This window comes from Macrosteles quadrilineatus, unplaced genomic scaffold, assembly GCF_028750875.1.
Source record: "Macrosteles quadrilineatus isolate MER2022 unplaced genomic scaffold, UCM_ALF_1.0 Scaffold_3__2_contigs__length_128488019, whole genome shotgun sequence".
In the NCBI taxonomy this organism is placed as follows: domain Eukaryota; kingdom Metazoa; phylum Arthropoda; class Insecta; order Hemiptera; family Cicadellidae; genus Macrosteles; species Macrosteles quadrilineatus.
Genome location: NW_026542596.1, coordinates 23,950,120 through 23,960,869, shown reverse-complemented (window position 1 = coordinate 23,960,869; position 10,750 = coordinate 23,950,120). Strand labels below are relative to the sequence as shown.

Below are 10,750 nucleotides of genomic sequence, written 5' to 3'. Positions count from 1 at the left end.
TGCTGGCCGCGCCACCATCGCAGTTCTCCCGCCAGTCGGTAGTGTTCCCGCCGTTCCGCTCACCCCCACAGCTGATCGTACCTCTGCTAACATATTGTTCACATTTGCCGGTAAGAGACAATAGCTGTTTGACAGCCTTATACAATATTGCTGTGTTATAGTAATGTTAACTAATTTGCATGGAATCAATTGTCTATAATAAGAACAAGTTTTTTTACCGAAAAATATTTTTCTAACAATAGAGAGTGAGAGAGAGATTAGTCTAGTTACAGACGTAACTGTATTTTCACTATAAAATTTCATCCATTATTTGTCATTTAATATAATTGATGACAAATATTCTTTTTAAGAGTTGTTAATGATCGTGTAGAATTATTTTCTAATTCTTAGCAGTATTTAATTTTGCTCAAAAAATTATAAGATAGTGTTGGTATACTAGTCTATTGTAATGAAACCAACAATCATTATTGATGAAGGTTCTTTCATACAACTTCCATTAAGTTTAATTTACTTTAATCATCACATACGATAGCCATGTGATTGGTTGTTTAAGCTTATCATGGTTCATATACTCATGGTGGTTTTTTTCTTAATAATGCCTATTGCAATATTCGGGATGTAAAGAGTGTATTTGAAATAGAATATATGTAATGTATATACGGAGCATGTTAAATATAATCCGTTGAAATAAGCAATCTGTAAACAATGTAATACGGAGAAATGGTTTAAAAAACTATTAAGGAAAGCCTTTAGCAAATATACTGTATGTTTTCTCAAATTATTCAATTTTTCATAGAATATATTAAAAGAGCTTAACCATTATCAAAGAAATTCCATGTTGTAGCCCTCTGTTTCACATAATTTGTAAACCGATCATTACGCTTTTACAATACGCCAATTTTACAACACGTTTTTATTGACACGCCTTTACAAGCTACATCACTGATAAAATAGTTCTGATATGTGAAAGGTTTTTTTTTATTTAATCCCTTCCGTGCCAATGTTATGAAACGGTGTATCCACATTTGACATTTGACACTTAGGTTGATGACACAGTTACAAATGACATCTATTCCCTTCAAGCCTTGACAGTAACTTGACTAGGGGTTTAGTATTGGTACTTGCCACAATTCGTAAGCTACTCAGAAATCCGCATTACAATTTGTAAACGGTAGAACTTCACATTAATACATTAAACTAAGAACATAAACCTAATTAAATGGGCTCTAATAAAGTGTATATTTTCTATAAATACGTGGATGTAGTACTAAGCTTTATCGAAAGTACACTGAAAGCAGTTTCGAACAATAATTCATAAATATTATATCAACCTCTGTGTTTTTATAATCATGCATCATGCATACTGTGTTGGACTAAGAATAATTGTTGATTGACAATTGGTGTATGTCTAAAATTCATCTTACAATGGTGGTTGATAGGCGTAATATAACCATCAGAACCCCTCTCAAAATTCAAGACTATAGGTTTATGGACAAGAGGAGCACAGAAACCTACACACTGAAAATTGTTTGAAACGGCCATAAACCCCCAAAATTGTTCATAGTGTACAACAGGTACAACTTAAATTCCAGGGAAGAAATTTCTAGAATTTTTTTTATGGAATTTATAAATTTGTTAAATCAGATGAAAGTTCATTTATTTGTACTAGAGGGCCTATGCTGCTCCGCACCGATGAAATAAATAACATATTCGTCAGTCTCAAACATATAAAAAAAAAAACATAAACAATACTAGAGCTATTGATTTTTAATCAAAGAAACCCCTTATGAAAAAAGTTTTTATGTTGGTTGTTCACCTTGTGTTTGCTTGAAACTCGTCCGATTTGGATAACTAATAGCTTAAATGAAAGCCGGTATTTCACTGAAGGTTCTTAGACCAAAATATATAGGATTATTATAATTATTACTTGTGAAATACATCTTCAATTGAAGTAAGAATTGATCTCATTTATGTTTTTGGCCGAGTAATGATGGTGATTGATGTGAAATCTGTGCGTGGATACCTTCGATTTGAGACCTCTATAAAGAAAATCGGTCAGGTAGAAGAGCCAAAAGAACTCGATAAAGGAAAATAATGTGTATATAAAATTAATTATGAATGTTGTGCTAATTGATACAAATAAATGAACTATTGTTGTACAGAGTTTTAGGTGACAGTTTGAATTTAAAAATAATCAAGGTTAATTGAAAAGTTAAACTGTAATAAATTAAAAAGTACACGTGTTATTAACCCGATTATTAAATATTTAATAAGGGAATGTGGTGAGGGACATATACACGCAAGCCGTAGGCTCTTGTATCCAATTGGCTATGAACCCAGGGGAGTCCTGCGAAGTTCTTATCAATTCGATTACTAAATCCCATTTGCTACATATAGTAACATCCATGAGACTCTATTACATTGCGTTTCAATCTTGTGATTAAAAAGATAAATTTATGAAATAATACTAAGCGTATTTTAAGAGGTTACACACATTCTTTACAAATATTGGATTTAAAATCATTTGGGTAAATGATAATGACATGTCATTGAATCATAGTTGAAAAAACAATTAACTGTTTAATATCCAAGCGGAAAGATGTTTAATGTAATGGGGTAAACGCGAAACCTCTGTTCTAAGAGCTCAGATTCAGATCCGCCAACCAATAATGGCCTTTGTGTGTGTGTGCCTTCGGCGCTTATGTGGGAAACAAATTAGACAGAACACATAAAGAGATAGTTTCTCCCCCCCATTTTTACTAAAAAACAAGCTCCATTAAAAACAGCTGTTATTGTAATTTCATAAACGCTGAAACAACTGTTATATGTGATAGTGTAGCTTTGAATAATGTTGCCATTTTGTAACAGTACGCTTATTAATATGTGGGAAACAAATTAGACAGAACACATAAAGAGATAGTTTCTCTCCCCCATTTTTACTAAAAAACAAGCTCCATTAAAAACAGCTGTTATTGTAATTTCATAAATTCTGAAACAACTGTAAAATGTGATAGTGTAGCTTTGAATAATGAATTTTGTAACAATTATTTTTCCCTAAGCCACCATTGTTATACAACGTGTTCATATTGTTGGCATTGAGAGTAGTTTTATCCACTCACTAAACGCTACTCGTAAAGCAGTTATGGATGACTAAATACAGGCTTTAACGGCGTCGTTAGATAGCGCAGCCATCCATAATGTACTTTCAGATGTACAATGGCTTTTCTTGCAGCATATTTCTAGTTTAGATATTTAATACACGTTCAATTTCAAATATATTTATTATAGAAATTACAACAGCTTGGCCTCGATAAGTTAAAAAAACTTGTCGGCGAGGGCCAATTGATCCATAAGGCTAACAAACAAACGGTTTACATTTTTTCTTTGTTTTTTTTTTCTAGAACAAAGATTTCTAAATATACTATTTCTACAGTGGTTTATGGCAGGCACTTTAACTTGAAACAAAGTAATTGGCAGCACACTAAAAAAAACTAAATGTAATGACATAAGTAATTGCTTTTTAATCTACGGAATACTATCTGATTGCTTATATATTTGGTCCTCTTTGTGTTTCGTTTATGACCATGTTTGAACTGTATGTTTGCACAGCAGACTGGCAGAACCGGCCGAAAGAAAAAAAGACAAACCTGAAGCTGAAGTCGTTTGGTTAATCGAACATAACCTCACACAGCAGAGAAAAATAATTTTAATAATACAGTAATAGTAATGACAATTATTATTATTATTATTATTCACATTAGCTTTTTACATAAGTATCTTTTGTTCAAAGCCTGACCGAGCACATATAGTGATTGTTTAATATAATTCTTTACTGATATATATCTAAAATCAATTGTTCTTAAATTTGTGTCCTCTTTAAAATGTTTTATGATTATAATAATTCAAACAAATTTTTACGTTTAGATTCAATTTCAATGCTTCTCTCTTTGAAGTGGACTATTGTAAGAAAAAGAAAAAAGAAAATTATAAGTTAAAGACTTGTCTTGAGAAAGTCATCACTAACGCAGTTTCTCAGGAAGAATCCTCTACTATTTATTATCCAGTGAAATACATTGATAACTAGACTTCAGTCACAAAACAATTGTTGAATAACGTTTAATATATAAAGTAATACAAAAACAGCTATTGAACAGTCACAGTTGAAGGTTCAGTGGTACCAGATTGGAAGAAAAGTAAATGCGTTTGTAGAAATGCAATTGAAACTAATCTATCTGAAACGTGTAATTTAATACCTTTGAGTTCCTCCCAATGTACTTAAAAGCTTTGTACCAGATTAATATTTCTTTAAGCTCTTCTGATACTTAGCTCACTTCAATTTGGAAGGTTACAGTTATGTAAATAAATTTCATATGCCCTTTTCTCGTATAATTTAATTTATAACATAATTTATTTATCAACGTGATGGTTTGTTTTTGAGAACTATATATTTTTATCGTCCATAATATAAATATAATTTTGTACTGGAAACAAGTGTTAGTTCAAAGAATACAAAAAAAACTCGATAAACTATCGATAAACAATTCTAAAGCAAATTTGACTTACACGATTAGAAAGCTTCACAACAATAGCTGCACGTTCTTTTGTTTGCCTTGAATCTGGTGGTTTGCATATTTTAAGTGGACGCAGTCTCTGAGAACGTTTTTGTAAGGTTAAACTAAATTTCTCATCACAATAAGCCGCTTTTTGTTGATAACGTGGATATAGCTTCTACAATCCTGGAGTGATGCATTATTTTAGTGGTATGTTTTATTTGAAATTAGTATTTTCTTAAAACATTAAACAATGATACTGTACTATCTATGAAGCAATTATTATTTGTTGCTACAAGTATCAACATAAATCAGCGTTTCTATTGAATAGGTAAACAAACTGCTGTGCCAAAATCTACTATCTTTTGCTATAAAAAACGTATGTATACTTATTATGCTTTTTTCTGCAGTAACCCGATAAAGTAGACTTCCTTGCACTGATTATAGTACATAAAGCTGCTAATTGCTGTATTTACTTACTTTGGCACACACTTTTTTACTTTGGCGCACACTTTTTACTTTGTCGCACACTTTTTACTTTGTCGCACACTTTTTACTTTGTCACACACTAGTATTCCATCCAAACAACACAAAACAGTGTGCTTTTATTATGCACGTAATCCGTGTACGCTTGGAAATTGGTTGGCAACACTACGACTACGATCAGCTGGTGCAGCGTTTCCCATTTCGTTCAATGTTTGGATTTAACCTAACCTAAAAACGTGTTTTACAGTGTTTTCATGACTAATTGTTTATATGCTTTTTAGTAACTGTAGGAAAAACATACTGTGTACAGTGAGTTCAGTGTAGAAGTTTATCGAGTGTGCAGCAAAGTGCCATTTCGTCCACTAGTTGCACGAATAACTATTGTACAGTCTGGAGCATGTTTTGGTTCGTTTGAATCTGGTTACGATTGCTGATTTCAACTAACATAGGTAAAATTAAAAGAATGAATGGCAAGTCAGTCAAAAGGTATTATATATTTGCTGGAAAGGACTACTTATTTGTAAGGATAATAAGTCTTTGGATGAGTTTGTACTTAATACATGCTACAATGCAAATTGTCAACTACGACCAATCAGTTATTGTAATCAGCTGATTGTATTCATTGAACGTTACACGGGTGACAACGTTGGCTTAATGTTTACCGTATAATATTGCTCGTTAGTGTTGCTCAATACTCATTTTTAAGGCTACATAAAAAGGGCACAAATCTCATAGATCAAAATTGCTAGAGTCTTTAATTTTAATATGACATTATTAGATTAATTTTAAATAAGGTATACCATACACTGTAATTTAAATTATTATTATCCAACCTTTCCTTACTCCAACTTATTGTAATAATTGCATTTGGTATAATTCCCAATCAACCGTATAGTAGACTTTTTGATTTAAAATTCTTTATTCCAAAAAACCAAACAAACAAAAATCAAAAGCTCTAAAGACTATTGCTTACTTGTAGGTATTTGATTCTCTTTTACCTTAACTTCATTTTATTTCCATATTAAAGCACACAATCAATATTATAAAGAGCTATAAAATCCCTCAATAAGATTTTGTCAAAAAGCAACACAATGCCTCGCTATTCCCCAGCCACTATTGCAGCAGATATTATGCAGAACAAAACCTTCTGAATATTCATTCTACTGCTGATGAATATTGACGGCAATATTATCACAATATTGTCACTTGGATGAACAATTCTTCTTCGCGAGATAGATATTTGAGCTCATAAATATGACATAATAATATGTATCGGATTTTTATCTCAAATTCCTGAATCAGTCAAAAATTTATCAACATCGGATATGCAACGATTTCAGTGTTAATCTGCTCTTCTTCACACATATTCTTGAATAACATAACATGCAACTACATTATTTCAATGTATTTCTCGATTAAACATTGCTTGGACGTAATATCTAGTCTAAGAACACAGATTTAAGAACGCACGTAAGATGCGATTTTTGTATTTTATGAATTATGCTTTTTATGTTATTGGGACTGAGATAACCAGAAAAATGTTTTCTTTGCTAAAATTGGACAACAACTAACTGCCGTTTCGTTACCTAACCTTTGCAGAAAACCTCGCAAACTAAAATATAAATACATATTTATCAGTAGTTTATTTATATTTTATATTTATGACGGAATAAAATAATTCTAAAAATGAGTTAAAAACAGACTTTTATGGTTTCTAACAAGGAAGCAAACTAACCCATGTTCTTACCAATAGTTTAGATTGTTATCTTACAACACGGTTTACTTAACAATGTATCAATCAGAGCTAAGTTTACGTTAGGTTTGAATAAAACTACTAAAGATTCAGAAAACCACCTCAACGTACAGGTGTTCTACCCAACTGATGACGCTATCTTCTACGTGAACTGACTGGATGTAGTTCAACGGATAGTATGTCACATCGATAACAAAACTTGATCCAAGTTTATTCTATTGCATATCGTTGTTTTCTTTTGAAGTTTTTTGTTAATAAATTAATTTAACTTCATTATGTTTTGATTTGAGCTTAAATAGCTTTGCCTTTTTTACAGATATCCTTTAAAATATTAAACATTCTATAGTAACCACCAAGTAAAACTTTGTTATGCCAAAAAAGTATCTGTAATACAGTAGTTGTAAAATTACCTAATAATTATCATGGAGTATTTTATCCAAGTTTATAAGACATTTGTAAATATTGATTTCGTTTGCAGTGAGAAAGGTGTCTGAGAATATTTAAAATCTTTTCTAATGCTCCACTATAAACCCAAATTATATACCCAAATTGCAATTTCAAAGGTTTAATTTCATTACAATCATACTAAAATAAGATAATTCCAAAAAGATTAGTTTTAAAATACTGTAATAATAACTGCAGTTCAATTTTAGAAAGAAGTGATATGATGAATAAAATTCAGTACATAAATTAAATGTAAGAATTACTCGACTTTGATTTTTGGGCCGATAATTCTTTGGTATAGTTGAAAGATTTTTAGTATGCCAGCCATGCATATTTCACAATTTTCAAACACTCTTAAGTTCACTAAAAATTATAAGGCTGTATAAAATGCGGACGCTTAAAAAAACACCCTTTTTGTTTACTTAATTATACCTTTCTTTCCACACAAAAATCATGAAAATCCGTCAAGTGGTAGATTTAAAATAGTGAAATTAAAAAAAACCCCTGTCACGTTTTTATATATATGATAATGTACTCAATAGGTAGATTATTATAAAATTAAAGTTTCAAACATAATTTCGATATGCCATATATATAATATATATATATTTCATAAACACAAGGTAGGCTCGATATAATTTTTAAACATTTATGGTTTTAAAATAATAGCCTATTAAAAATATTAATATTATAAGCACATCCGTGACTAAGCTTAAAACTATCACGACCTAAGAGAGACTTTGACAGTGGCATGTAGATATTGAGTTGCTTCTGAGGAATCGTGTTTACATGAATACTCCTCCACTTATATTCAAAACCACAAGTCTACCTATATTTTTTAGTTATTATACACTATCTTGTCTTGTTTGAAGTGGGTATTAATATTTGAAAACGTTCCATTCACGGCATTGGTTGAGGTAGTGCTGTTACGAAGTTTGAATGATAAAATACTAACTACTGCTGAATCTGGGTCTAAGCCTGTAATGTTGGAGCGTAAAATTTGTGCATGAAACCTAGGGAATGTTTTGTGCTGAAAAATGAAGAAATTATTAGATAGGATAACTCAGATAAACACCGAATTCAATGGTTTATTAAAAATAATGTGGTAGATTAATTTAAAAATTATGCTGTCTAACAATTTTCTGTATGGGTTTACCACTGTATTTTCTATTTATTAATAGGCTATCTTCATATTTTTGATAATTTAATCTAAGCATATAAGTTAATTTCATCAAATTTTAAATTTTATTATTTACTAATTGTTACAGCTTTAAGAGTTATAAAATATCAATTATCATAAAACCAATTGTCATATTACACTTGAAAAGTCTATGTTTTCAAATTTGCAATAAATGAAAAATCTATTTTATTTATAATTTGTTTAAATCCATACCAGTGAGTTGATTACTGTTAGTTATATCTTTTTTCGTTTCGATGTCCCTAGAGGCCAAAACACTATGTTTTTGAATTAAATTTGTGTGACTATAGGATTATTATTTTAGCAATTAAATAATGTATGCGAGTTGAAATACTAAAATGTTTTGTAAGTTATGAAATTTGTATGTTTTATATTGTTTTGACTATCAAGCTCAATTAAAAGGTACTGAACAAGGCCCGGTCCCCTGAATCTATTATCTATAATTTTAGGTATAAATGATCAAACAAATCCACTCAACCAAGTGAGACGAAAAGCTGGAACAAGTTTTCCAAAAGTCGAAAATAAGCTCTCTCAACTTTCTCCCATGAATTATTTATTGTTGTCTAACGTAGATGATGAAATCTCCCGATGCGATCTACGGCACAACAAAATGATCCTAAACAATAATTGTGTCTTTTCATCTCAAATAAAATATAAAAAAATTTTAACATTAAAATATCAATTAAATTAATTAACATCAATGTATGCATATTTTGTTTGCATAAGGAATATCTTTATGAAACATGACATATTGATTTTGTATGTAGGTTGGAAACAAATTTGTTAAATAACAACAAAATTTTAAATAAGAAATTAAAAGTAGATAGAAGTAAATTAACCAAGAAACTAAGTTAAGTAAAAGATTTATACTAATATTTCATATAAGGACTATTACAGTTAGTTGTGATATTTTAGTATTTCAATGAAATTTGTACAACTAACTAATACAAATTAGTTTTTTTACACTTATGGAAGAACATCAGGTTCTTCATTTTATTTTATATCGTTTATCTTAAAAAATAAATTTGCGCTTTACTGAGAAGTGGACTGAATAAAACTTTAACGCCTTTCGAAGCATCCTCTTTTGAGTAACTTGAAGAGGTAATGTTATTCGTTTATTTTTTACTTATATTGATATTCATTTAGAGTTTTTTTATTGGTTAGCTTGCCTTCTTTAAACATGTAGTAAATACACTAGAAATTTTAATATAATTAAATCAAATAAAAATTTTAGTTTTATATTTCATAGATAATACAAGATTAGAAAACGATTTTCTTTTAAACAAACACTCATTTACGTGAACGCTTGAGTTTACAAATACCATAAGCCTCTTTTCATTTTCAAAGTCTTTAATTTAAACCACCAAAGATATCTCTTAGCATTTCTCCCGGTTTATTAATATTTATAATTAAAACTTTAGAAAATACATTCATATCAATATAAAAATGAAAAAAAAAACTTTGTACATATTTTGCATATTTAAAATTATTAAAAATCAAATTGTTTACAAATAAAAGTATTTTATTTACAATGCCCAGCTCATAAATATAGTACTATCATTTAAGGCAAAATAACGTATTACCCAAACAATTTTTTTTATTTTATTGAACAGGTTCATACTAAAGTTCAGTAGTGGACATTCTTTCAATATTCAAACTTTCAAACTTTTTAACTCAACCAATGACGTAGATTGAATGTTTTGAAATATTTATGCGATACCCTCGTCAAACAGACTGACGTAATATTTTTAATAAAATATCTTACCATGTTTACCGACGAATTATGATTTGTTTCACAAATATAAATCACATGATACAATATACAATATGATTATTTAATATTATCTGTATTGGCTGGATACCTTGATAAAGTAATTGCATTCTTTTTTCCTTATTTAACAATAATATTTAGTCGACCTTTCAATAGAAAACTTCTTTATTTAATTTAGCCTTAAACATGAAATTACTATTATAGAGTTTAAACCAATAGCTTTGTCCTGTAGTTTTATCTTCTACAGTCAAGTTTAGCTGAAATTCAGTATTACATACCAAGTAATTTAATTCCTTTATTTGTTATTGACTACTTATTTATTCCGAAAAATAAAACCAAAGCTGGTTTTCTGGGAAAAGGGGATATTTTTTTACGGACTGTTGGCATCAAAGGTGATTTAATTAATTTATTATAAAATTTATTTTAACTACGTTTAAGTAAATTTTAATGACTATTTTGAGGCAAACTGGGGAAGGCACAAAACTACTTAAATCGTTGGCTCAGAAATATAGTTTTTACTAGTAAGAAGGTGGGGGAGGTGGGAGGTA

At 29.8% G+C, this 10,750-nt stretch overlaps 1 protein-coding gene across 1 annotated transcript in view; it reads left to right on the top strand.

Moving 5' to 3' along the window:
- LOC128990836 (synaptotagmin-5) overlaps nucleotides 1-10,750 on the top strand; it is a 233,353-nt gene continuing 222,603 nt past the window's right edge. Inside the window, exon 1 of the mRNA XM_054413449.1 lies at nucleotides 1-110. The gene's annotated coding sequence lies outside the window, so the exon portion shown is untranslated. The remainder of the gene's footprint in view (nucleotides 111-10,750) is intronic.